Here is a 25,000-nt window from a genome sequence, read left to right as displayed (position 1 = left end):
TTGCTATGTTTATTCCATTTAGCCAATGTTTATGATTGAAAATGCTTCATTTATGGCAAAATAAGGTAGAATATGCTTTGTTACGATAACACAAAGCTAAGACGGGGATATTTAGATAGTTTAGCATGCATTATTTGACCTATTTTGTATTGCTTTAGTATTTTAAATGTACAAAAATGCATCCTTCCATTTTTATTCAAAACGTTTGGACACTCTTGCTTTATAAACATGTTTTTTAATGATTGTGTCAACATGACAGCCGGCTTAGACGTGTCCGCCTTCCTCCCCCCCACTCTGCCACTTCCTGTTTTCCAGCATACAGACAGGAAGTGTGTGCGTGTGCGGATAATAAAAACACGCACCCAAGATACTCGCTGGGGGCGGTTTTTCTGCTCTTTAATCCGCACTCCTGACAGCTTCTGCAGATTAGAGCCCTTGCAAATGGGAAAAAGAAACATTTTCTTTCGGATCCAGTCGGAAAGTTTCCGTTTAAAAAAGAAAAAAAAATAACAGTGCTATCGTTTTTCAATTTACAGTAATGCACTGTAAAAAGACATATGTTTTAAAAAACCTGCAGCTAAGTCGCCAGGCTTTACAGTAAAGTGGTGAAGTTTTTCCATTTACACTAATGGACTGTAAAAATAACTGATTATACAGTAAAACACCAAACTAGCAGCTCAGTCACCAGGATTTTACCGTAAAAATAACAGTGGTAGCATTTTTCAATTTACAGTAATGCACTGTAAAAACAATAAATGTTAATCTTCAAAAAATTGATGTTTAATTGCCAGGATTTTACCGTAAAAATAACAGTGGTAGCATTTTTTCTTACAGAATTTTTCTGTAAGATTTGTTTTCTTTAGAAAACGGGTTTTACAGTAAAGAAAAACAAAAACGAGTACTTAGTCACCAGAATTTTACCGTGAAAATAACAGTGCTATGGTTTTTCAATTTACAGTAATGCACTGTAAAAACAAATGTTACTCTTTTAAAAAAAAATGGAAGCCTAATTGCCAGTATTTTACCGTAAAAGTAACAGTGGTAGCATTTTTCAATTTACAGTAATGCACTGTAAAAACAACAAATGTTACTCTTTAAAAAAATGGAAGTTTAGTCGCCAGGATTTTACCGTAAAAATAACAGTGGTAGCATTTTCAATTTACAGTTACACACTGTAAGATTTGTTTTCTTTAGAAAACAGGTTTTACAGTAAAGAAAAACAAAAACGAGTACTTAGTCACCAGGATTTTACCGTGAAAATAACAGTGCTATGGTTTTTCAATTTACAGTAATGCACTGTAAAAACAACAAATGTTACTCTTTTTAAAAAAATGGAAGCCTAATTGCCAGGATTTTACCGTAAAAGTGACAGTGGTAGCATTTTTCAATTTACAGTAATGCACTGTAAAAACAACAAATGTTACTCTTAAAAAAAAAAGTAAGTTTAATCACCAGGATTTTACCGTAAAAATAACAGTGGTAGGATTTTCAATTTACAGTTACACACTGTAAGACATTTATTCTTTAGAAAACGGGTTTTACAGTAAAGAAAAACAAAAACGAGTACATAGTCACCAGAATTTTACCGTGAAAATAACAGTGCTATGGTTTTTCAATTTACAGTAATGCACTGTAAAAACAACAAATGTTACTCTTAAAAAAAATGGAAGTTTAATTGCCAGGATTTTACCGTAAAAGTAACAGTGGTGGCATTTTCAATTTACAGTTACACACTGTAAGACATTTCTTCTTTAGAAAACGGGTTTTACAGTAAAGAAAAACAAAAACGAGTACTTAGTCACCAGAATTTTACCGTGAAAATAACAGTGCTATGGTTTTTCAATTTACAGTAATGCACTGTAAAAACAACAAATGTTACTCTTAAAAAATGGAAGCCTACCGGTAATTGCCAGGATTTTATCGTAAAAATAACAGTTGTAGCATTTTCAATTTACAGTAACACACTGTAAGAATATTTTTTTTCCCAAAAACAGGTTCTATAGTAAAAAAAAAAAAAAAACTAGTACCAGTAATTAGTCGCCAGAATTTTACCATGAAAAAAAACAGTGCTATTGCTTTTCAATTTACAGCAATGCACTGTAAAAAGAACGGATTTTTCAGAAAATCAATGGATTTTGCAGTTTAAAAAACTGGCACAGTTGCCAGAATTTTACCGTAAAAATAACATAAGCAATATTTTTCAATTTCCAGTAATGCATTGTGAAAAGAGCTGATTTTACGTAGAAAAAAAGCTGGCAGCTCGGTCGCCAGAATTTTACTGTAAAAATATAACAGTGCTAGCATTTTTCAATTTACCGTAATGCACTGTAAATAGAACACATTTTACTGTTAAAAAAAGGGCAGCTCAATCGCCAGGATTTTACTGTAAAAAAAATAACAGCACTAACTAGCATTTTTCAATTTACCGTAATGCACTGTAAAAACAATACATTTTACTGTTAAAAAAAGGGCGGCTCAATCGCCTAGATTTTACAGTAAAAAAATAACAGTGGTAGCATTTTACAATTAACAGTTACACACTGTAAAAAAAACTGATTGTTCAGAAAAACAATGGATTTTTCCAAACTGGCACTCAGTCGACATCATTTTCTGTGAAATTAACAGTGCTAGAATTTTTCAAATTACAGTAACACACAGTGAAACGATTTTTTTCTTTCTTTCAGAAAACAGGTTTTACAGTAAAAATAACAAAAACTAGAATTTAGTCGCCAGAATTTTTACCCTGAAATTGACAGTGCTATCGTTTTTCAATTTACAGCAATGCACTGTAAAAAGAACGGATGTTTCAGAAAAACTATGGATTTTACAGGAAATAAAGCTGGCACAGTCGCCAGAATTTTACCCTAAAAATAACAGGGGCAACATTTTTCAATGTCCAGTAATGCACTGTGAAAACAATACATTTTACTGTTAAAAAAAGGGCGGCTCAATCGCCTAGATTTTACAGTAAAAAAATAACAGTGGTAGCATTTTACAATTAACAGTTACACACTGTAAAAAAAACTGATTGTTCAGAAAAACAATGGATTTTTCCAAACTAGCACTCAGTCGACAGAATTTTACTGTGAAAATAAGAGTGCTAGCATTTTTCAATTTACAGTAACACTGTAAAAAAAAAAATTCAGAAAACGGGTTTTACATTAAAAATAACAAAAAACTAGTACCTAGTCGGCATAATTTTACCATAAAAATAACAATGCTATTGTTTTTCAATTTACAGCAATGCACTGTAAAAAATTATTTTCCACAAAATCAATGGATTTTACAGTTAAAAAATCTCGCACTGAGTCGCCACAATTTTACCGTAAAAATAATAATGGTAGCGTTTATCACATTAGCGAAAAAACAACACGTTTTAATATTAAAGAAAGGGCAGCTCAATCGCCAGGGTTTTACCGTCAAAAATAACAGTGGTAGTGTTTTTCAATTTACAGTAACACACTGTAAAAAGAACTGATTATTCAGAAAAACAATGGATTTTTCAAAACTGGCACTCAGTCGACATAATTTTATTGTGAAAATAACAATGCTAGCATTTTTCAATTTACAGTAACACTGTAAAAAAATGTTTTTCAGAAAACGGGTTTTACAGTAAAAATAACAAAATCTAGTACTTAGTCGCCAGAATTTTACCGTGAAAGTAACATTGCTATCGTTTTTCAATTTACAGCAATGCACTGTAAAAAATTATTTCCTACAAAATCAATGGATTTTACAGTTAAAAAAGCTTGCACTCAGTCGCCAGAATGTTGCCGTAAAAATAATAATCGTAGCGTTTATTACTTTACCCTAAAAACAACACATTTTACTATCAAAAAAAGGGCAGCTCAATCGCCAGGATTTTACCGTCAAAAATAGCAGTGGTTGCGTTTTTCAATGTGAAAATAACAGTGATAGCATTTTTCAATTTACAGTAACACACTGTAAAAAAAAAATTCAGAATAGGGGTTTTACAGTAAAAATAAAAACTAGTACTTAGTCGCCAGAATTTTACCGTAAAAATATGTGTGCTATCGCTTTTCAATTTACAGCAATGCACTGTAAAAAGAACAGATTTTTTACAAAACCAATGGATTTTACAGTTTAAAAAGCTGGCACTCAGTCGCCAGAATTTTACCGTAAAAAATAACAGTGATAGCATTTTTCAATTTCCAGTACTGTGAAAAAAGCAGATTTTACGTAGAAAAAAAACGGACAGCTCTGTTGCCAGAAATTTACTGTAAAAATAATGATCGTTACATTTATCAATTTACCATAAAAACAACAAATGTTACTGTTCAAAAAAAGGCAGCTCAATCGCCAGGACTTTACTGTGAAAATAACAGCGCTAGCTTGTTTCAATTTACAGTAACACACTGTAAAAAGAACTGATTTTTCAGAAAAACAATGGATTTTTCAAAACTGGCACTCAGTCGACATAATTTTACTGTGAAAATAACAGTGCTAGCATTTTTCAATTTACAGTAACACACTGTATGAAAATATTTTTCAGAAAACGGGTTTTACAGTAAAAATAACAAAAACTAGTAGTTAGTCGCCAGGATTGTATTGTGAAAATAACAGTGGTAGCATTTTTCAATTTACAGTTGCACACTAAGAATTATCTTCTTTAGAAAACGTGTTTTACGGTAAAGAAAAACAAAAACGAGTACTTAGTCACCAGAATTTTACCGTGAAAATAACAGTGCTGTGGTTTTTCAATTTACAGTAATGCACTGTAAAAACAACAAATGTTACTCTTTTAAAAAAATGGAAGCCTAATTGCCAGGATTTTACCGTAAAAATAACAGTAATAGCATTTTCAATTTACAGTAACACACTGTAAGAATATTTTTTCCCGAAAACAGGTTCTACAGTAAAAAAAAAAAAAAAAAATAGGACCAGTAATTAGTCGCCAGAATTTTACCATGAAAAAAACCCAGTGCTATCGTTTTTCAATTTACAGCAATGCACTGTAAAAAGGGATTTTCCACAAAATGAATGGATTTTACAGTTACAAAAGCTTGCACTCAGTCGCCAGAATTTTACCGTAAAAATAATAATGGCAGCATTTATAAATTTACCGTAAAACCAACACATTTTACTGTTAAAAAAGGGCAGCTCAATCGCCAGGATTTTACCGTCAAAAATTACAGTTGTAGCGTTTTTCAATTTTCAGTAACACACTGTAAAAATAACTGCTTATTCAGAAAAACAATGGATTTTTCAAAACTGGCACTCAGTCGACATAATTTTATTGTGAAAATAACAGTGCTATTGTTTTTCAATTTACAGCATCGCACTGTAAAAAATAATTTCCCACAAAAACGGGGGATTTTACAGTTAAAAAAGCTCGCACTCAGTCGCCAGAATTTTACCGTAAAAATAATAATGGTAGCGTTTATCACTTTACCGTAAAAACAACACATTTTACTGTTAAAAAAAGGGCAGCTCAATCGCCAGGATTTTACCGTCAAAATAACAGTGGTAGCCTTTTCAATTTACAGTAACACACTGTAAAAAGAACTGCTTATTCAGAAAAACAATGCATTTTTCAAAACTGGCACTCAGTCGACATAATTTTACTGTGAAAATAACAGTGTTAGCATTTTTCAGTAATGCGGACAGATTTTACAGATAAAAAAAATGGAAGCTCAATCGGCAGGTTTTTATTGTAAAAATGTTTGCCGTATACTGTAATGTACTGTAAAACACACAAAAAATGTAGATCCATTCATTTACTACCGCTTGTCCCTATTTACTGCCAAAGAAATGGCAGCTTAGTTGCCAGAATTATGCTATGAAAGTGGTAGCAATTTTCAGAGAAAAGCGATAGAAAATGGATGTACGGATAACCTTAAAAATCAGGGATTTTTTACTTGCCGCTATCTTAGAAGTATGCTAACTTCGTCATGCTAACTACAACATGCTAACATTTTATTCTAGCTTTCTAGCATATTATGTGTGTTTAACCTTAAATTTTGTCTATGTTAGCATGCTAAAGCTTTTTTTTTTTTTTGCAGTTTTGCTAATTTTATTCGTATGAACCTAAAAATCATGGATTTTGATACTTGGGGTACTGTAAAACACACACAAAATGTAGATCCATCCATTTACTACCGCTTGTCCCTCTTTTACTGCCCAAAAATGGCAGCTTAGTTGCCAGAATTATGCTATGAAAATGGTAGCAATTTTCACTTTACAATATATTGCTGTCAAAACCACTGTAAATTTTGCTTTAAAATGCTGGCGATTTCGCTGCCAGTTTTTACCGTAAAGTACGCATGAAAACACACATGGGACTGGTTTAGTTAGTAAAAATAGTTGTAGTTATATTGTAAAATTTACAAACGTTGCTCGGAGTGGTGAAGGAAGAATCCGAACGAGTACAAACGCTACGGACGGTTTTACTTTATTACTTTATTTTAAGGCAAAACAGGAAGTTAATTTTCAACTGGCACCGGCTGCAGTGAGCGAACTCGTCCAGAAGATGGCGCCATAGCACAAACAATTGTCAGAATAATTACCGTAAAAATAATAATCGTAGCGTTTATTACTTTACCGTAAAAACAACCCATTTTACTATCAAAAAAAGGGCAGCGTGGCGGCTTTTAGTCCGGAAGTTACGGTATTTCCAGCCCCTTCCTGCTCCGTCACTGAGAAGGATATAATAGGCACATTTCCATCGACAAAGAAGAAAATGACTCTTTATCAAACACATTTCTTTCCTGGGAATTTTGTTGTAGTACGAAAAAATGTGTCAAATTAAAAAATAAATAAATAAAAAAAAGTATAAAAGTTGTTTAATTTAAAAAAAATTTTTTTTTTTTTTTAAATAATAAAAAATAAAATAAATAAATAAAATAAAAAATAAAATAAATAAAACATCTAAGTTATCACAAAACTTTGTGTTACATTGAGTTCCCGGCAAGAGGACAAAAGCTGCCTTTGACCCTACCAAGAAAAAGGCTTGTAAAACTCCACTGTGTAGGATGGGAAGCAACATGAAGTTGTTCTGTTTCTTTTGATGTATTGTAATCCACAGAAAGATTTTGTCTTGACCTGAGATCTACAAAGCGAAGAGGAAGCAGGACCTGACTCCCCTCCAGGGACCTTTTCTTTGAACTGTTGTAATCAAAGGCGATGGCTGTTTACGACCCCCCTGTCCCTTAGAAACAGCTGTTGCCATGTAATCAGGGAAAGTCCAAATAAAAGAGGAGGCGTACAATCTTTCGTCAGAGCGTGGTGAGACCGTACAAAGAGTACAGTCCAGACGACTCTCCTCAATTGAGCCAAATTTAATTCTGTCTCGGTTTAATTCCTTGCTTCTTGTCTTGTTTAATAGATGTCATCAGTGTTTGAACCTGACATAATGATGCAACATTCCAGTCCTCTGCCCAGGTTGAGTGAAAACGATCGAACACGAAACATAACGGCAATTAGCGGGACGCAATCTGTAAATTCGCCACCGCGTTTTATAAGCCGCGGGGTTAAAAGCGTGGCGGCTTTTAGTCCGGAAGTTACGGTATTTCCAGCCCCTTCCTGCTCCGTCACTGAGAAGGATATAATGGCACATTTCCATCGACAAAGAAGAAAATGACTCATTACCGAACACATTTCTTTCCTGGGAATTTTGTTGTAGTACGAAAAAATGTGTCAAATTAAAAAGAAAAAAAAAGTATAAAAGTTGATTCATTTAAAAAATGTTTTTTTTTTTTTTTAAATAATAAAAAATAAAATAAAAATAATAAAAAATAAATAAAATAAATAAAAAATCTAAGTTATCACAAAACTTTGTGTTACATTGAGTTCCCGGCAAGAGGACAAAAGCTGCCTTTGACCCTACCAAGAAAAAGGCTTGTAAAACTCCACTGTGTAGGATGGGAAGCAACATGAAGGTGTTTTGTTTCTTTTGATGTATTGTAATCCACAGAAAGATTTTGTCTTGACCCGAGATCTACAAAGCGAAGAGGAAGCAGGATCTGACTCCCCTCCAGGGACCTTTTCTTTGAACTGCTGTAATCAAAGGCGATGGCTGTTTACGACCCCCCGTCCCTTAGAAACAGCTGTTGCCATGTAATCAGGGAAAGTCCAAATAAAAGAGGAGGCGTACAATCTTTCGTCAGAGCGTGGTGAGACCGTACAAAAAGTACAGTCCAGACGTCTCTCCTCAATTGAGCCAAATGTAATTCTGTCTCGGTTTAATTCCTTGCTTCTTGTCTTGTTTAATAGATGTTATCAGTGTTTGAACCTGACATAATGATGCAACATTCCAGTCCTCTGCCCAGGTTGAGTGAAAACGATCGAACACGAAACATAATGGCAATTAGCGGGACGCAATCTGTAAATTCGCCACCGCGTTTTATAAGCCGCGGGGTTAAAAGCGTGGCGGCTTTTAGTCCGGAAGTTACGGTATTTCCAGCCCCTTCCTGCTCCGTCACTGAGAAGGATATAATGGCACATTTCCATCGACAAAGAAGAAAATGACTCATTACCGAACACATTTTTTTCCTGGGAATTTTGTTGTAGTACGAAAAAATGTGTCAAATTTAAAAAAAAAAAGTATAAAAGTTGTTTCATTTAAAAAATGTTTGTTTTTTTTTAAAAAATGCAACGGGGCTTTTATTCAGCGCTACTCGGCTCACATTTCATCTTGGACTACTTGTTGTTTAATCATGCAGAAGAATCCAGGTGTACATCAGGGCGTGTTCCACACAAGCAGGGAGTTGTCCTATTGTGCTGGCTGTGGTGTGCAACCAAAGCGAGGTACACACACACACACACACACACACACACACACACCTACCTTCTTGTTTGTAGCAGCACAGCTGATGAGGCACCTGGGGACGGGAGCGACACATCAACTGGAAGCGGGGCTCCACTGTGAAGGTAAGATGTTTGTCTGCACCATATCAAGTGTGTGTGTGTGTCTGTCTGTCTGTGTGTGTGTGTGTGTGTGTGTGTGTGCATGCTAACTCTGCACTCTAGTTTGCACTTTGCACTCTAACAAATGCTTAACTTGGCATTCTAAGATACTATCATTAGCGTGCAAATTTTTTTTGTGTGCTAATTTTGCAGCAAAACACAGATTCATACAACTTGGTACTTGACTCGTGCTAACTATCAGCATGCTACCATTAACGTGCTAACTTTTTTTTTTTTTAGCAATTTTTGCAGCCAAAACACCTCGGTCATATGACTTGGTACCTGATATGTGCTAACTTCTAGCATGCTAACATTGGCATTCCAAGATACTATCATTAGCGGGCACATTTTTTTTTAGCTAATTTTGCAGCCAAACACAGAATCATACAACTTGGTACTTGACCCATGCTAACAATAATGTGCTAACATTAATGTGCTAACTTTTTTTTAGCCAATTTTGCAGCCAAACCACCTCAGTCATATAACTTGGTTACCTGATACATGCTAACCTTGAACATGCTAACATTGCCATTCTAAGAAATTAAAGTTAGCATGTAGTGTAAACAAAAAAAGTAGTACCATACTGTATTGTATTGTAAAATTTACTGTAAAAAATTTTACTGGTACCGTTTTTGTATTTACAGTAAACAATATTTTTACACAGTAGGGTATAATTCTGGCAGCTCAGTCACCAGAATTTTACCCGACAAAAATAAACCAATACTGGTATTCCATTTACAGTAATGCACTGTAAAATAAATAAATAAATAAAAATAACACAGCTGTAGATTTAATTTTAAAAAATTGGAAATGGCCAAAACTTTACCGTAAAAATGAACTAGTACTGTTTGTATATGTACAGAAATGCACTGTAAAAACGACAATAGTTTTTATGGTATAATTCTGGCAAATATACCAAAATTTTATCCTCAAAAATGTACCTGGTACCGTTTTTTTTCATTTACAGTAGTGCACTGTAAAAAATAATACAAGGTAGATTTTACCTTAATTTTGCCAATGTTAGCATGCTAATGTTAACATGCTAACGTTTTATGTTAGCTAATTCTCTGTTTAATCGGAAAAATCAGGGGTTTTCATACTTGACGCCATTTTAAAAGTATGCGACATTTTGTCAATGTTAGCATGATAATGTTAACATGCTAATGTTTTATGCTAGCTAATTCTCTGATTAATCGGAAAAATCAGGAGTTTTCATACTTGACGCCATTTTAAAAGTGTGCTCAATTTTGTCAATATTAGCATGCTAATGTTAACATGCTAACGTATTATGTTAGCTAATTCTCTGATTAATCGGAAAAATCAGGAGTTTTCATACTTGACGCCATTTTAAAAGTATGCAACATTTTGACAATGTTAGCATGCTAATGTTAACATGCTAACATTTTGAATAAGCTAATTCTCTGTTTAATCTGAAAAATCATGAGTTTTTATACTTGACGCCATTTTAAAAGTATGCTAAATTTAGCCAATGTTAGCATGCTAATGTTAACATGCTAACGTTTTATGTTAGCCAATTTTCTGTTTAAACTGAAAAATCAGGAGTTTTCATACTTGACGCCATTTTAAAAGTATGCAAAATTTTGACAATGTTAGCATGCTAATGTAAACATGCTAACGTTTTGGGTAAGCTAATTCTCTGTTTAATCTGAAAAATCATGAGTTTTCATACTTGACGCCATTTTAAAAGTATGCTCAATTTAGCCAACGTTAGCATGCTAATGTTAACATGCTAACGTTTTATGTTAGCAATTTTGCTCATTTTATCTGTATGAACCTAAAAATCATGGATTTTTTTTTTTTAATATATGCACCATTTTAAGAAGTATGCTAACTGTGTCACGCTGACGTAAGCAAATATACCAGAATGTTATCCTCAAATACCTGGTACCGTTTTTTTCATTTACAGTAGTGCACTGTAAAAAAATAACGGGTACCATTTTGATATTTACAGCACTGCGCTGGAGAAAACAGCCATAGATTTTACTGTAAAAAAAATAAAAATAAAACGCAGCTCAGTCGCCAGAAACGTACTGTAAACAAAAAAAGTAGTACCCTATTTCCATTTACAGTAAAGAGCTGTAAAAAAATCCCTGTATAATTTACTGTAAGAATTAAACTGGTACCGTTTTTGGATTTTACAGTAATGGACTGTAAAAAATTATTTTTGTACAGTCTTTGTATATTATTATATAGTGTTTGGTCAGAGATCCTTGTTCTGCATTTGATTTTTCTCCATTTTGTCCAGAGTCACTGCAAAAAAAAGGCCAAATCAAAGATCATCTATTTGACAGAGCACCAGTGTGTTTAGGAACCAGTTTAGTATAAAGGTATGTTGTTTCAACTGAACCTGCTGGTCTGGTGGTAAAGAGCCCTGCTGTAAAGAGCTCCAATTGTGGTCTGTTCATTTGGTTCCAGCTCGTAACTCAACTTGTATTTCAACTCACATGATTTCCTTTTAACAACACTCAGTAAAGGTTTGGGAACTGAGGAGACCAATTTTTGAAGCTTTTCAGGTGGAATTCTTTCCCATCCTTGCTTGATGTACAGCTTAAGTTGTTCAACAGTCCGGGGGTCTCCGTTGTGGTAGTTTAGGCTTCATAATGCGCCACACATTTTCAATGGGAGACAGGTCTGGACTACAGGCAGGCCAGTCTAGTACCCGCACTCTGTTACTATGAAGCCACGTTGATGTAACACGTGGCTTGGCATTGTCTTGCTGAAATAAGCAGGGGCGTCCATGATAACGTTGCTTGGATGGCAACATATGTTGCTCCAAAACCTGTATGTATCTTTCAGCATTAATGGCGCCTTCACAGATGTGTAAGTTACCCATGTCTTGGGCACTAATACACCCCCATACCATCACAGATGCTGGCTTTTCAACTTTGCGCCTAGAACAATCTGGATGGTTCTTTTCCTCTTTGACGTCCACAGTTTCCAAAAACATTTTGAAATGTGGACTCGTCAGACCACAGAACACTTTTCCACTTTGCGTCAGTCCATCTTAGATGAGCTCGGCGGTGTTTCTGGGTGTTGTTGATAAATGGCTTTGGCTTTGAATAGTAGAGTTTTAACTTGCATTTACAGATGTAGCGACAAACTGTAGTTACTGACAGTGGTTTTCTGAAGTGTTGCTGAGCCCATGTGGTGATATCCTATACACACTGATGTCGCTTTTTGATGCAGTACCGCCTGAGGGATCCAAGGTCCGTCATATCATCGCTTACGTGCAGTGATTTCTCCAGATTCTCTGAACCTTTTGATGATATTACAGACAGTAGATGGTGAAATCCCTAAATTCCTTGCAATAGCTGGTTGAGAAATGTTGTTCTTAAACAATTTGCTGACGCATTTTGATACTTGGCGCCATCTTAAAAGTATGTTAACTTTGTCATGCTAACATCATGCATACATGCTAACAGTATGCTAACAATTTTTTATTTTTTTTTAGTTATGTATGTTTAACCTTAAAAGCAGGGATTTTCTCTTTAGTATGCAACATTTTGTCTATGTTAGCATTCTAATGTTCACATGTTTTATGTTAGCATAGCTCATTTCATTCATATGAACCTAAAAATCTTGAATTTTGATACTTTGCGCCATCGTGGAAGTATGCTAAGTTCGTCATGTTGACGTTACCATGCTAACATTTTATCCTAGCTTTTTAGCTATTGTATGTTTAAACCTAAAAAACAGGGCTTTTTATACCTGACGTCCTCTTTGAAGTATGCTAAATGTTTCTGTTAGCATGCTAATTTTAAAACGCATATTTTTTATTCTAGCTTTCTAGCAGATTTTCATACTTGACGCCATCTTTTAAGTATGTTAAATTTTGTCTATATAAGCATGCTAAAGCATTTTTTTTTTAGCATTTTTGCTCATTCGTATGAACCTACAAATCATGGATTTTGATACTTGGCGCCATTTTAGAAGCATGCTAACTTCGTCGTGTTAGTGTTAGCATGCTAACAATATATTGTAGCTTTTTATGTTTAATGTAAAAAAATCTATTAATTTTAACACGCTTACTTTTTAGGTTAGCATTTTTGCTAATTCAGTCGTATGAAACAAAAAATCATGGATTGTGATACTTGGCGCCATTTTAGAAGTATGCTAACTTTCCCATGCTGACGTTAGCATGCATTAGCTTTTTAGCAAATGTATGTTTAAACCTAAAAACCAGGGCTTTTCATACTTGACGTAATCTTTGAAGTCTGCTAAATTTGTCTGTTAGCCTGCTAATTTTAACACGCTAACTTTTCAAGTCAGCGTGCTAAGAATTTATTCTAGCTTTTTAGCTAATTCTCTGTTTAATCTGAAAAAATCATGAGTTTTCATACTTGACGCCATTTTAAAGTATGCTAAATTTTGCCAATGTTAGCGTGCTATTGTTAACATGCTAACATTTTATGTTAGCTAGTTTTCTGTTTAATCTGAAAAATCAGGAGTTTTTATACTTGACGCCATTTTAAAAGTATGCTAAATGTTGCCAATGTTAGCGTGCTAATGTTAACATCCTAACGTTTTATGTTAGCTAATTCTCTGTTTAATCTGAAAAAATCATGAGTTTTCATACTTGACACCATCTTAAAAGTATGCTAAATTTTGTCTATGTTAGCATGCTAATGTTAACATGCTAACGTCTTATTTTAGCAATTTTGCTAATTTTATCCGTATGAACCTAAAAAACATGTATTTTTATACTTTTATACACACGCCATTTTAGAAGTATGCTAACTGTGTCACGCTGACGTTAGCATGTGGGCATTCGATTCTAACCTCCCTAGTTAATTATGTACGTTTGACCTTCAAAATTGTGGATTTTCATACTCGGTGCCACCTTGGAGGTATGCTCAATGTCGTCCGTGTTAGCATGCTAACATCTTATGTTAGCATGCTAACTTTTTATGTTAGCATTTTTGCTCATTTTTTTCGGTTTGAACCTGAAAATCATAGGCTTTTGATATTTAGTTAGTATGCTAACTTACCCTGCATTAGCATGCTAACTTTTTATGTTCGCATTTTTGCTCATTTTTATCGGTTTGGGAACCTGAAAATCATGAGCTTTTGATATTTAGCTATTATGCTAACTTTTTATGTTAGCACGTTTGCTCCTTTTTATCGGTTTGAACCTGAAAATCATAGGCTTTTGATATTTAGTTAGTATGCTAACTTACCCTGCGTTAGCATGCTAACTTTTTATGTTCGCATTTTTGCTAATTTTTATCGGTTTGGGAACCTGAAAATCATGGGCTTTTGATATTTAGCTATTATGTTAACTTTTTATGTTAGCATGTTTGCTCATTTTTATCGGTTTGAACCTGAAAATCATAGGCTTTTGATGTTTAGTTAGTATGCTAACTTACCCTGCATTAGCATGCTAACTTTTTATGTTAGCATATTTGCTCATTTTTATCGGTTTGGGAACCTGAAAATCATGGGCTTTTGATATTTAGCTATTATGCTAACTTTTTATGTTAGCATGTTTGCTAATTTGTATCGGTTTGAACCTGAAAATCATAGGCTTTTGATATTTAGTTAGTGTGCTAACTTACCCTGCGTTAGCATGCTAACTTTTTATGTTAGCATATTTGCTCATTTTTATCGGTTTGGGAACCTGAAAATCATGGGCTTTTGATATTTAGCTATTATGCTAACTTTTTATGTTAGCATGTTTGCTCATTTTTATCGGTTTGAACCTAAAAATCATAGGCTTTTGATATTTAGTTAGTATAGGGACGGCGTGGCGCAGTGGAAGAATGGCCGTGCGCGACCCGAGGGTCCCTGGTTCAATCCCCACCTAGTACCAACCTCGTCATGTCCGTTGTGTCCTGAGCAAGACACTTCACCCTTGCTCCTGATGGGTGCTGGTTAGCGCCTTGCATGGCAGCTCCCTCCATCAGTGTGTGAATGTGTGTGTGAATGGGTAAATGTGGAAGTAGTGTCAAAGCGCTTTGAGTACCTTGAAGGTAGAAAAGCGCTATACAAGTACAACCCATTTATCATTTATGCTAACTTACCCTGCGTTACTTTGCTCATTTTTATCGGTTTGGGAACCTGAAAATCGTGGGCTTTTGATATTTAGCTATTATGCTAACTTTTTATGTTAGCATTTTTGCTCATTTTTATCGGTTTGAACCTGAAAATCATAGGCTTTTGATATTTAGTTAGTATGCTAACTTACCCTGCGTTAGCATGCTAACTTTTTATGTTCGCATTTTTGCTCATTTTTATCGGTTTGGGAACCTGAAAATCATGGGCTTTTGATATTTAGCTATTATGCTAACTTTTTATGTTAGCATGTTTGCTCATTTTTATCGGTTTGAACCTGAAAATCATAGGCTTTTGATATTTAGTTAGTATGCTAACTTACCCTGCATTAGCATGCTAACTTTTTATGTTAGCATATTTGCTCATTTTTATCGGTTTGGGAACCTGAAAATCATGGGCTTTTGATATTTAGCTATTATGCTAACTTTTTATGTTAGCATTTTTGCTTATTTTTATCGGTTTGAACCTGAAAATCATAGGCTTTTGATATTTAGAAGTATGCTAGCTTCTCCTGCATTAGCATGCTAACTTTTTATGTTAGAATTTTTGCTAATTTTTATCGGTTTGGGAACCTGAAAATCATGGGCTTTTGATATTTAGCTATTATGCTAATTTTTTATGTTAGCATTTTTGCTAATTTTTATCGGGTTGAACCTGAAAATCATAGGCTTTTGATATTTAGTTAGTATGCTAACTTACCTGCGTTAGCATGCTAACTTTTTACGTTAGCATTTTTGCTCATTTTTATCGGTTTGAACCTGAAAATCATAGGCTTTTGATATTTAGAAGTATGCTAACTTCTCCTGCATTAGCATGCTAACTTTTTTTTTTTCCGGTTTGAATCTGAAAATCCATCCATTTTCTACCGCTTGTCCCTTTTTGGGGGGCTGGATGGATGGATGAACCTGAAAATTCTGGTATATTTTTGATATTTCGAAGCATGCTAACCTACACCCCTTTGGAAAGTAGGTAGACTGGACAGACCCTTGCCCCCCCCATGGGGTGTGGGAGGTAAATGGTTAAAAATAGCAGCTCTTCATTCCTTGTTTTATTCCTGGGGGGGGGGGGGGAATAACTGCATGATCTTCTTCACAAGTTCATTACCAAACCCCCCTCCCCCCACCTCCCCCACAACTCTCATATTTCCTCCCCCATGTGGACCCCCCGCCCCCCCCTCCCCTATCCGGGCTGCATGACGGGGAGGCGGAGCTATATCTCCCCTCTGAGGCTCCTCCCCCCAACCCCCCGCCCCCGCCCCTCCTCCCCTCCAACCTGCGCGAGCGCGAGGAAGATGATGAAGCGGGAGTGAAGAAGAAGAGGAGTAGGAAGGAGGAAGGAGGCGGGTGGTTGATATCTTGTTTTTCCCCCCGGAGCGGAAAGGGCGTCACGCCGGCCCGCAGGACGGAAGGAAAGGGGGGTGGGGGGAGCGAGCAGCGGCAGCAGAAGGCTGGAAAACACGACGCCAACCCCCGCGGAGCCCCCACGCCGCGTCCCGCCTCATCCCTCCATCAACATCCTATGCACCGTTACACCGATATTATCGCCATCGATCCCGGATCGGATTAAAGCGAGAGAGAGAGAGAGAGAGAGCACCATAGCCACCAACAATCCGCGGTCCTCCCTCCCGGCCTCAGCGCCTCCGGCATCACCGATGCGGCGGCTCGGAGGCGCCTGCGTCAGCACAAGCGGACGAGAGGGCTCTCCTCCGCCATGACGCACTGACGGACATCCGACGCGAGCACAGATGGGTAAGCGGAGGCGCGTGTGCGACGCTCGGTGCGGCGGCGGCGCGTCAGATGGGTGCTCCAGCACACCCGAGGGTCGCTGGTTCCACGCCGACATCACGGCGTGTTGTTGTTTTGGCGCTTCCTGGGTGCCGCTGAGCAAGACACCGAATTGCGTGTCACTCATCTCGGATTCACTCGGTTTTGCGCCAACATTTTTCTTATTAACGGCAATTATCTGTTCCGGGGTCAAACCGGGGCCATCCTAAAACAAGCAGGAACGTCTCGCCATCTTTAAAGGGGCCCTTTTGGGGGGAATTGTTGTCTGTCATTCAAAATGCAAGACAAACAAGCATATATATATATATATATATATATATATATATATATATATACATTCTAAATCATAAACAAACGCTAGTAAAAGTCAGCTAACAATGGAGCAGACGGGGGTTGCAATATTCCGCCCTTAGCGCTCTAAAAAATATCCGTACACCTATATCAAAGTTTTGTACGGCGGCGTATTAATCTCACAGACGCATCACAACGTTCACTTTTCCCTTCTACTTTGGGACAAACGATGATCCAGAAACGTCTATTTTTGAGGCCGAGTATAAGGAGGATGAAGTACATGTTTTTGTGTGGCACTGATCTCGGGTTCACTTGGTTTGTTGGAGGACAAACTCGGGTTAAAAGGTGGCGTTTTTCGCCAACATTTTTCTTATTAACGGCAATTATCTGTTCCGGGGTCAAACCGGGGCCATCCTAAAACAAGCAGGAACGTCTCGCCATCTTTAAAGGGGCCCTTTTGGGGGGAATTGTTGTCTGTCATTCAAAATGCAAGACAAACAAGCATATATATATATATATATATATATATATATATATATATATATATATATATATATATACATTCTAAATCATAAACAAACGCTAGTAAAAGCCAGCTAACATTGGAGCAGACGGGGGTCGCAATATTCCGCCCATAGTGCTCTAAAAAATATCCGTACACCTATATCAAAGTTTTGTACGGCGGCGTATTAATCTCACAGACGCATCACAACGTTCACTTTTCCCTTCTACTTTGGGACAAACGATGATCCAGAAACGTCTATTTTTGAGGCCGAGTATAAGGAGGATGAAGTACATGTTTTTGTGTGGCACTCATCTCGGGTTCACTTGGTTTGTTGGAGGACAAACTCGGGTTAAAAGGCGGCGTTTTTCGCCAACATTTTTCTTATTAACGGCGATAATCTGTTCCTAAAACAAGCAGGAACGTCTCGCCATCTTTAAAGGAGCCCTTTTGGGGGGAATTGTTGTCTGTCATTCAAAATGCAAGACAAACAAGCATATATATATATATATATATATATATATATATATATATATATATATATATATATATATATATATATATATATATATATATATATATATACATTCTAAATCATAAACAAACGCTAGTAAAAGTCAGCTAACAATGGAGCAGACGGGGGTCGCAATATTCCGCCCATAGCGCTCTAACAAATATCCGTACACCTCCATCAAAGTTTTGTACTGCAGCGTATTAATCTCACGGATGCATCACAACGTTCACTTTTCCCTTCTACTTTGGGACAAACGATGATCCAGAAACGTCTATTTTTGAGGCCGAGTATAAGGAGGATGAAGTACACGTTTTGGAAGCTGTGTGCTAAACAAATGCAGCTTTAGTGAAACGCTAAGCATCATGTAGCAGGGTTGCTAGTTCCACGCCGTTGTTAAGGCAAGCCTGGACATGTGTTGTTGTTTTTGCACTTCCTGAGTGCCGTTGAGCAAGACACTGACGTGCATGTCGCCGTCAGGCACTCATCTCGGGTTCACTTGGTTTGTTGGCGGACAAACTCGGGTGAAAAGGTGGCATTTTTCGCCAACATTTTTCTTAATAACGGCGATTATCTGTTCCGGAGTCAAACCGGGGCCATCCTAAAACAAGCAGGAACGTTTCGCCATCTTTAAAGGGGCCCTTTTGGGGGGGATTGTTGTCTGTCATTCAAAATGCAAGACAAATTGATCATTCTAAATTGTAAACAAACGCTAGTAAAAGTCAGCTAACAATGAGGCCAATGGGAGTCGCAATATTCCGCCTATAGCGCTCTAAAAAATATCCAAACACCTCCATCAATGTTTTGTACGGCGGCGTATTAATCTCACAGACGCATCACAACGTTGGCTTTTCCCTTCTACTTTGGGACAAACGATGATCCAGAAACGTCTATTTTTGAGGCCGAGTATTAGGAGGATGAAGTACACGTTTTGGAAGCTGCGTGCTAAACAAATGCAGCTTTAGTGAAACGCTAAGCATCATGTAGCAGTGTTGCTTAGTGCTAAACAAGATATACAAACTATGAACATAATAAAACAATCACTTACTGTGTAAAGTCTGCTCTCACTAGGATGCCGACTGATGGGATGTTTATACCTTCCCGTTTAGAGGAAAAATAACTACCGTATTTTCCGCACTATAAGGCGCACCGGATTATTAGCCGCACCTTCTATGAATTACATATTTCATAATTTTGTCCACCAATAAGCCGCCCCGGACTAAAAGCCGCGCCTACGCTGCGCTAAAGTGAATGTCAAAAAAACGCTGCGCTAAAGTGAATGTCAAAAAAACAGTCAGATAGTTCAGTCAAACTTTAATAATATATTGAAAACCAGCGTTCTAACAACTCTGTCCCAAAATGTACGCAAATGTGCAATCACAAACATAGTAAAATTCAAAATGGTGTAGAGCAATAAATAGCAACATAATGTTGCTCGAACGTTAATGTCACAACACACAAAATAAACATAGCGCTCACCTTCTGAAGTTATTCTTCATTCGTAAATCCTTCGAATTCTTCGTCTTCGGTGTCCGAATTGAAAAGTTGCGCAAGCGTGGGATCCAAAAATGGCCGGCTCCGCCTCGTCGAAGTCATCGGATTCAGTGTCGCTGTTGTTGTGCAGCAGTTCTGTGAATCCTGCCTTCCGGAAAGCTCGGACCACAGTTGTGACCGAAACTATCTGCCCAGGCATTTACGATCCACTGGCAGATGTTGGCGTATGTCGACCGGCGCTATCTGCCCGTCTTAGTGAAGGTGTGTTCGCCTTCGGAGCTGTGTGAAAAAAGCCACCCGGCCTCTTCGCGTAAACTTCCCTTAACCACTCGCTCATCTTTTCTTCATCCATCCATCCCTTCGAGTTAGCTTTTATGATGACGCCGGCTGGAAAGGTCTCTTTTGGATGGGTGGAAGTTAGCATGGCAAGCTAGAACCACAGTGAAGGATGACTCCTCATTCCCTGTGGTGCGAATATTCACCGTACGTGCTCCCGTTCCACAGTGCAGTTCACAGGAATATCAGTTGCTGTGAAATACGGTAGTAATCCGTGTGCGGATGGAGAGATTGCGTCTTTTTATGATCCGGATCCTTGTCGCGTAGTAGGAGCCATTTTGTGGTCTTTACAGATGTAAACAGGAAATGAAACGTACGGTGATATCCGCGCGTTTTTTCTTCTTCTTCCGGGGGCGGGTGAAGCGCTTCCTGTTCTATGGGGGCGGGTGCTTTCCTTGGCGGTTGCTTGCGTAGAAGAAGAAGCGCTTCCTGTTCTACCGGGAAAAAAGATGGCGGCTGTTTACCGAAGTTGCGAGATCGAAACTTTATGAAAATTAATCGTAATAAAGCGCACCGGGTTATAAGGCGCACTGTTAGCTTTTGAGAAAATTTGTGGTTTTTAGGTGCGCCTTATAGTGCGGAAAATACGGTAATAAGGTAGAAAAAAAAAAAGTGCCTCAAATGATCGTTTTTCGTGTCTTTCTCGCCATCTCCAGGTCTAAGTTGGATGTCAAAGTTGACCAACTTCTCGGTTTATGTCCACAACCTTCTACCATCCAGGCGAGAGGCACGGTTTATAAAATAAAATGAACTTTCACCAATTCAGAGGCGATGCAGCAGCTCAGTATGTCAATACAGCAGCACAAGCTAGTTAGTTAAAAGTAGTTCCTCAGCGTTAGCGCTTATAATAACAACAACATCACTAATACTTGGTTAATATTATTGTTTGGAGCTTTTTGGATGTTTTTTAGAGGACTGTATGTGCGCAATAGAATACCACTATTGTTAGCCACCTCTTTCTTGCCTTATTTTACGACTTAGAATGCATTAAGAAAGAAAAACGTACGACTTCTTGTCTTACTTAAGGATTGTGAAATACAGGCACAATTCTAAAAAACAAATGCAGTTCCGCTTTAAAAATTGTGCAAAAGTTATTATTCTCAGTTAAAGGGGAAGTGTACTTTTTTTTTTAGAATTTTGCCTATCTTTCACAATCATTACGAAAGACGTGACGACAGATGTATTCTTTTTTAATGCGTTCTAAATATGAAATAAATGTGATCAAAAGTCCGCTTACAATGGACCCGCTCTATTCGGCCTATAAAGTCTTTAAAAAAACACCCAAACACCTCCATTGAGGTTTTATGTACATGATGTAAGTATATATGTAATGTAGTAACTTTTAATATTTAAGTATTTAAATCATTTTAAGCATTAATTTTAAAAACACATCACAATGTTCGCTTTTTTTTCTCTCCATCACTGATTATTAATAATAATAATAATAATAGATTTTATTTGTAAAAAACGCTTTACATTGAGTAAACAACCTCAAAGTGCTACAGTGTATTAAAAAAAAAAAAAGATAATAATAAAAAATACAAATAAAAACTAGAACAGCCAAATAGCTAGAACTAGTATGCATATATCTAAAAAAAATTATTTAAAAAAAAAAAAGAAGGGTTTTTAAGCCTTTTTTTAAAGCATCCACAGTCTGTGGTGCCCTCAGGTGGTCAGGGAGAACGTTCCACAGACTGGGAGCGGCGGAGCAGAAAGCCCGGTCTCCCATTGTTCGTAGCTTTGTCCTCGGAAGGTCGGAGGAGGTTAGCCTGTCCGGAGCGGAGGTGTTGTGTGGAGGATTTGGGGGGTGAGCAGTTCTTTGAGGTAGAGGGGGGCAGTTCCATGGAGGCACTGGTGGGTTAGTAGGGAGACTTTTGTATTCAATCCTGAGTGGAACAGGAAGCCAGTGAAGGGATTTGAGATTACTCACTGCAGACTTCCTGAGAGCCAACAAACAGAATAAAACATCACTTACTGTACAATGTCTGCTGTCATTAGGATGAATATTGAATATTCCCATTTAAAGGGGAAGCACACTTTTTGGGGAATTTTGCCTATCGTTTACAATCATTGTGAAAGACATGACGACGGATGGATTAAAAAAAAAAAAGCATTTTAACTCGTAAATAAACATAAATAAAAGTCCTCTATTCCGCCCATAAAACCCAAAAAAAAACATTCAAAAAGCGCCAACAATACTCTATTTACATTTTGTGACTTGCATATGAACTTGTATTAGTGATATTGTTATTATAGGTGCTAACGCAGACAGACTATTTATGCTTATGTGCCAATGTTGACATGATCGACCGGTGAGCTGCTTCTTTGTCGGTCAAACTTTAGTGTAGGGCAGTGTTTTTCAACCTTTTTTTGAGCCAAGGCACATTTTTTTGGTTGAAAAAATGCGTAGGCACACCACCAGCAGAAATCATTAAAAAACTAAACTCATTTGACAGTAAAAAGTCGCAATTGTTGGGTATGACTTTAAAACATAACCAAGCATGCATCAATATAGCTCTTGTCTCAAAGTAGGTGTACTGTCACCACCTGTCACATCACACCCTGACTTTTTTGGAGTTTTTTGCTGTTTTCCTGTGTGTAGTGTTTTAATTCTTGTCTTGCGCTCCTATTTTGGTGGCTTTTTCTCTTTTTTTGGTATTTTCCTGTAGCAGTTTCGTGTCTTCCTTTGAGCGATATTTCCCGCATCTACTTTGTTTTGGCAATCAAGAATATTTCAGTTGTTTTTATCTTTCTTTGTGGGGACATTGTTGATTGTCATGTCATGTTCGGATGTACATTGCAGACACCCTCTTTGCTCCACAGTAAGTCTTTGCTGTCGTCCAGCATTCTGTTTTTGTTTACTTTGTAGCCAGTTCGGTTTTAGTTTTGTTCCGCATAGCCTTCCCTAAGCTTCAATGCCTTTTCTTAGGGGCACTCACCTTTTGTTTATTTTTGCTTTAAGCAATGCCTTTTTACCTGCACTCTGCCTTCCGCTGTTTCCAACATCTACAAAGCAATTAGCTACCGGCTGCCACCTACTGATATGGAAGAGTATTACACGGTTACTCTGCTGAGCTCTAGACAGCACCGACACTCAACAACAACACATCATTTGCAAACTATAATTTTTGATTTTGCAAAAAATATTTTTAACCCATCCATCATCATCCATCAATCCATTTTCTACCGCTTGTCCCTTCAAATAGGTGAAATTAGATAATCTCCCACGGCACACCAGACTGTATCTTTTATACCTCCTCTCTGTTTTGGGGCGGTATAGCTCGGTTGGTAGAGTGGCCGTGCCAGCAACTTGAGGGTTCCAGGTTTAATCCCCACCACCCACACTGGTTTAAATGGAACTTAGATATTGGGTTTCACTATGTAAAGCGCTTTGAGTCACTAGAGAAATGCGCTATATAAATAGAATTCACTTCACTTCACTTCATCTCACGGCACACTAGTGTGCCGCGGCACAGTGGTTGAAAAACACTGGTGTAGATCATAAAATCATGCCTCTCACCTGGATAGTAGAAGGATGAGGACGTATTCTGACAAGTTGGTACACTTTGACAGCCAATTTAGACCCGAAAATGGCCACACAAAAAGACGTTTTGTTCCACCTCCTTTTCTTCATGAGACATTCTTTCTTTTTTTACCCAATAATATTGATTCAATGGCCCTGCGATGAGGTGGCGACTTGTCCAGGGTGTACCCCGCCTTCCGCCCAAATGCAGCTGAGATAGGCTCCAGCAACCCCCCGCGACCCCAAAAAAGGGACAAGCGGTAGAGAATGGATGGATGGAATATTGATTCAACCGCCGATTTTATGAATTTGTTATTATTGTCGTACGTGTTTCTTGCAACCTTCACCTCAAAAAGCTCGAGATTTCATGAAAAAAATGGAAAATAAATACTGTATTGATGTTTTACTTGTTTTATAGCACACAGTAAAAGCACATACCCAGAGCTCATTTGTTCGTTTTGATAAATTCTAACGAATAATTACAGAAAGAAACGCCAACAAACGTTTTTGTTGGTAGAGGAGAGGCCGTGAGAGATTATCATCACACTTCAACATCTCTAACATGTAAAGGCTAGGTCAGGATTGCAGAAAATATGTCGGTCATTGTCTGTGTTATTATTGCCATTGTGTTGTTCATGCGGGACACAAATACCAAGTGTAGGGTTTTTAGCAAGCCCACTTGTGTCATTCATGTCCCGTGAGAGGAGGCCTAACCCTCCCCCTGGTGGTTCTTTGGGGTCAGGTATCGATCCCGGGCTCCAGGTGGGGATCACACACACACACACACGAGGGAGCCACTGATTGGCACTTGAGCAAATGTATGATTTTGGGGGCTTCCGGAGAGGACTTGTTGTCTCAAGCGGTCTCTGTGCCACAGACTTGAATGCAGTTTTTGATGAACGAATGTTAATATTTGGTTACATGTCCCTTGTCAAGTTTCACTGCAATAAGGCGCTTTTGGTAGCCATCCCCAGCTTCTGCTTGAATTTTTGACCACTCCTCTTGACAAAATTGGTGCAGTTCAGCTAAATGTGTTGGTTTTCTGACATGGACTTGTTTCTTCAGCATTGTCCACACAGACCAGTAAGGACTTTGGGAAAGCCATTCTAAAACCTTCATTCTAGCCTGATTTAGCCATTTCTTTACCACTTTTGGCGTGTGTTGGGGGTCATTGTCCTGTTGGAACACTCAACTGCGCCCAAGACCCAACCTCCGGGCTGATGGTTTTAGGTTGTCCTGAAGAATTTGGAGGTAATCCTCCTTTTTCATTGTCCCATTTAAAGCACCAGTTCCATTGGCAGCAAAACAGGCCCAGAGCATAATACTACCACCACCATGCTTGACGGTATGCATGGTGTTCCTAGGATTAAAGGTCTCACCTTTTCTCCTCCAAACATATTGCTGGCTAAAAAAAAAAAGTCATGTTTTAAAACATATTTTGGTCGAGAATTATATTTTAAATATATTTTTTGGGGTTGCAAATCGTTTTTTAAAGTATAGTTTTGGTTAAAAATCTTTTATATTCTAAAATATATTTTTGGTCGCAAATATTTTATTTTTTA

At 37.5% G+C, this 25,000-nt stretch overlaps 1 protein-coding gene across 2 annotated transcripts in view; it reads left to right on the top strand.

Moving 5' to 3' along the window:
* The first annotated feature begins 8,768 nt into the window (after positions 1 to 8,768).
* mgat3b (beta-1,4-mannosyl-glycoprotein 4-beta-N-acetylglucosaminyltransferase b) overlaps positions 8,769 to 25,000 on the top strand; it is a 65,703-nt gene continuing 49,471 nt past the window's right edge. Inside the window, exon 1 of one of the 2 annotated variants that reach the window (XM_061984227.1) lies at positions 8,769 to 8,889. The gene's annotated coding sequence lies outside the window, so the exon portion shown is untranslated. Of the gene's footprint in view, positions 8,890 to 16,298; positions 16,746 to 25,000 lie in introns of those variants that run through there. The other variant, XM_061984225.1, reaches the window with a different exon arrangement.

Source organism: Nerophis lumbriciformis, linkage group LG25 (assembly GCF_033978685.3).
Source record: "Nerophis lumbriciformis linkage group LG25, RoL_Nlum_v2.1, whole genome shotgun sequence".
Classification (NCBI taxonomy): Eukaryota; Metazoa; Chordata; class Actinopteri; order Syngnathiformes; family Syngnathidae; genus Nerophis; species Nerophis lumbriciformis.
The sequence above is the reverse complement of the archived record's forward strand: the minus strand, read 5'-3'. Positions and strand labels throughout refer to the sequence as shown.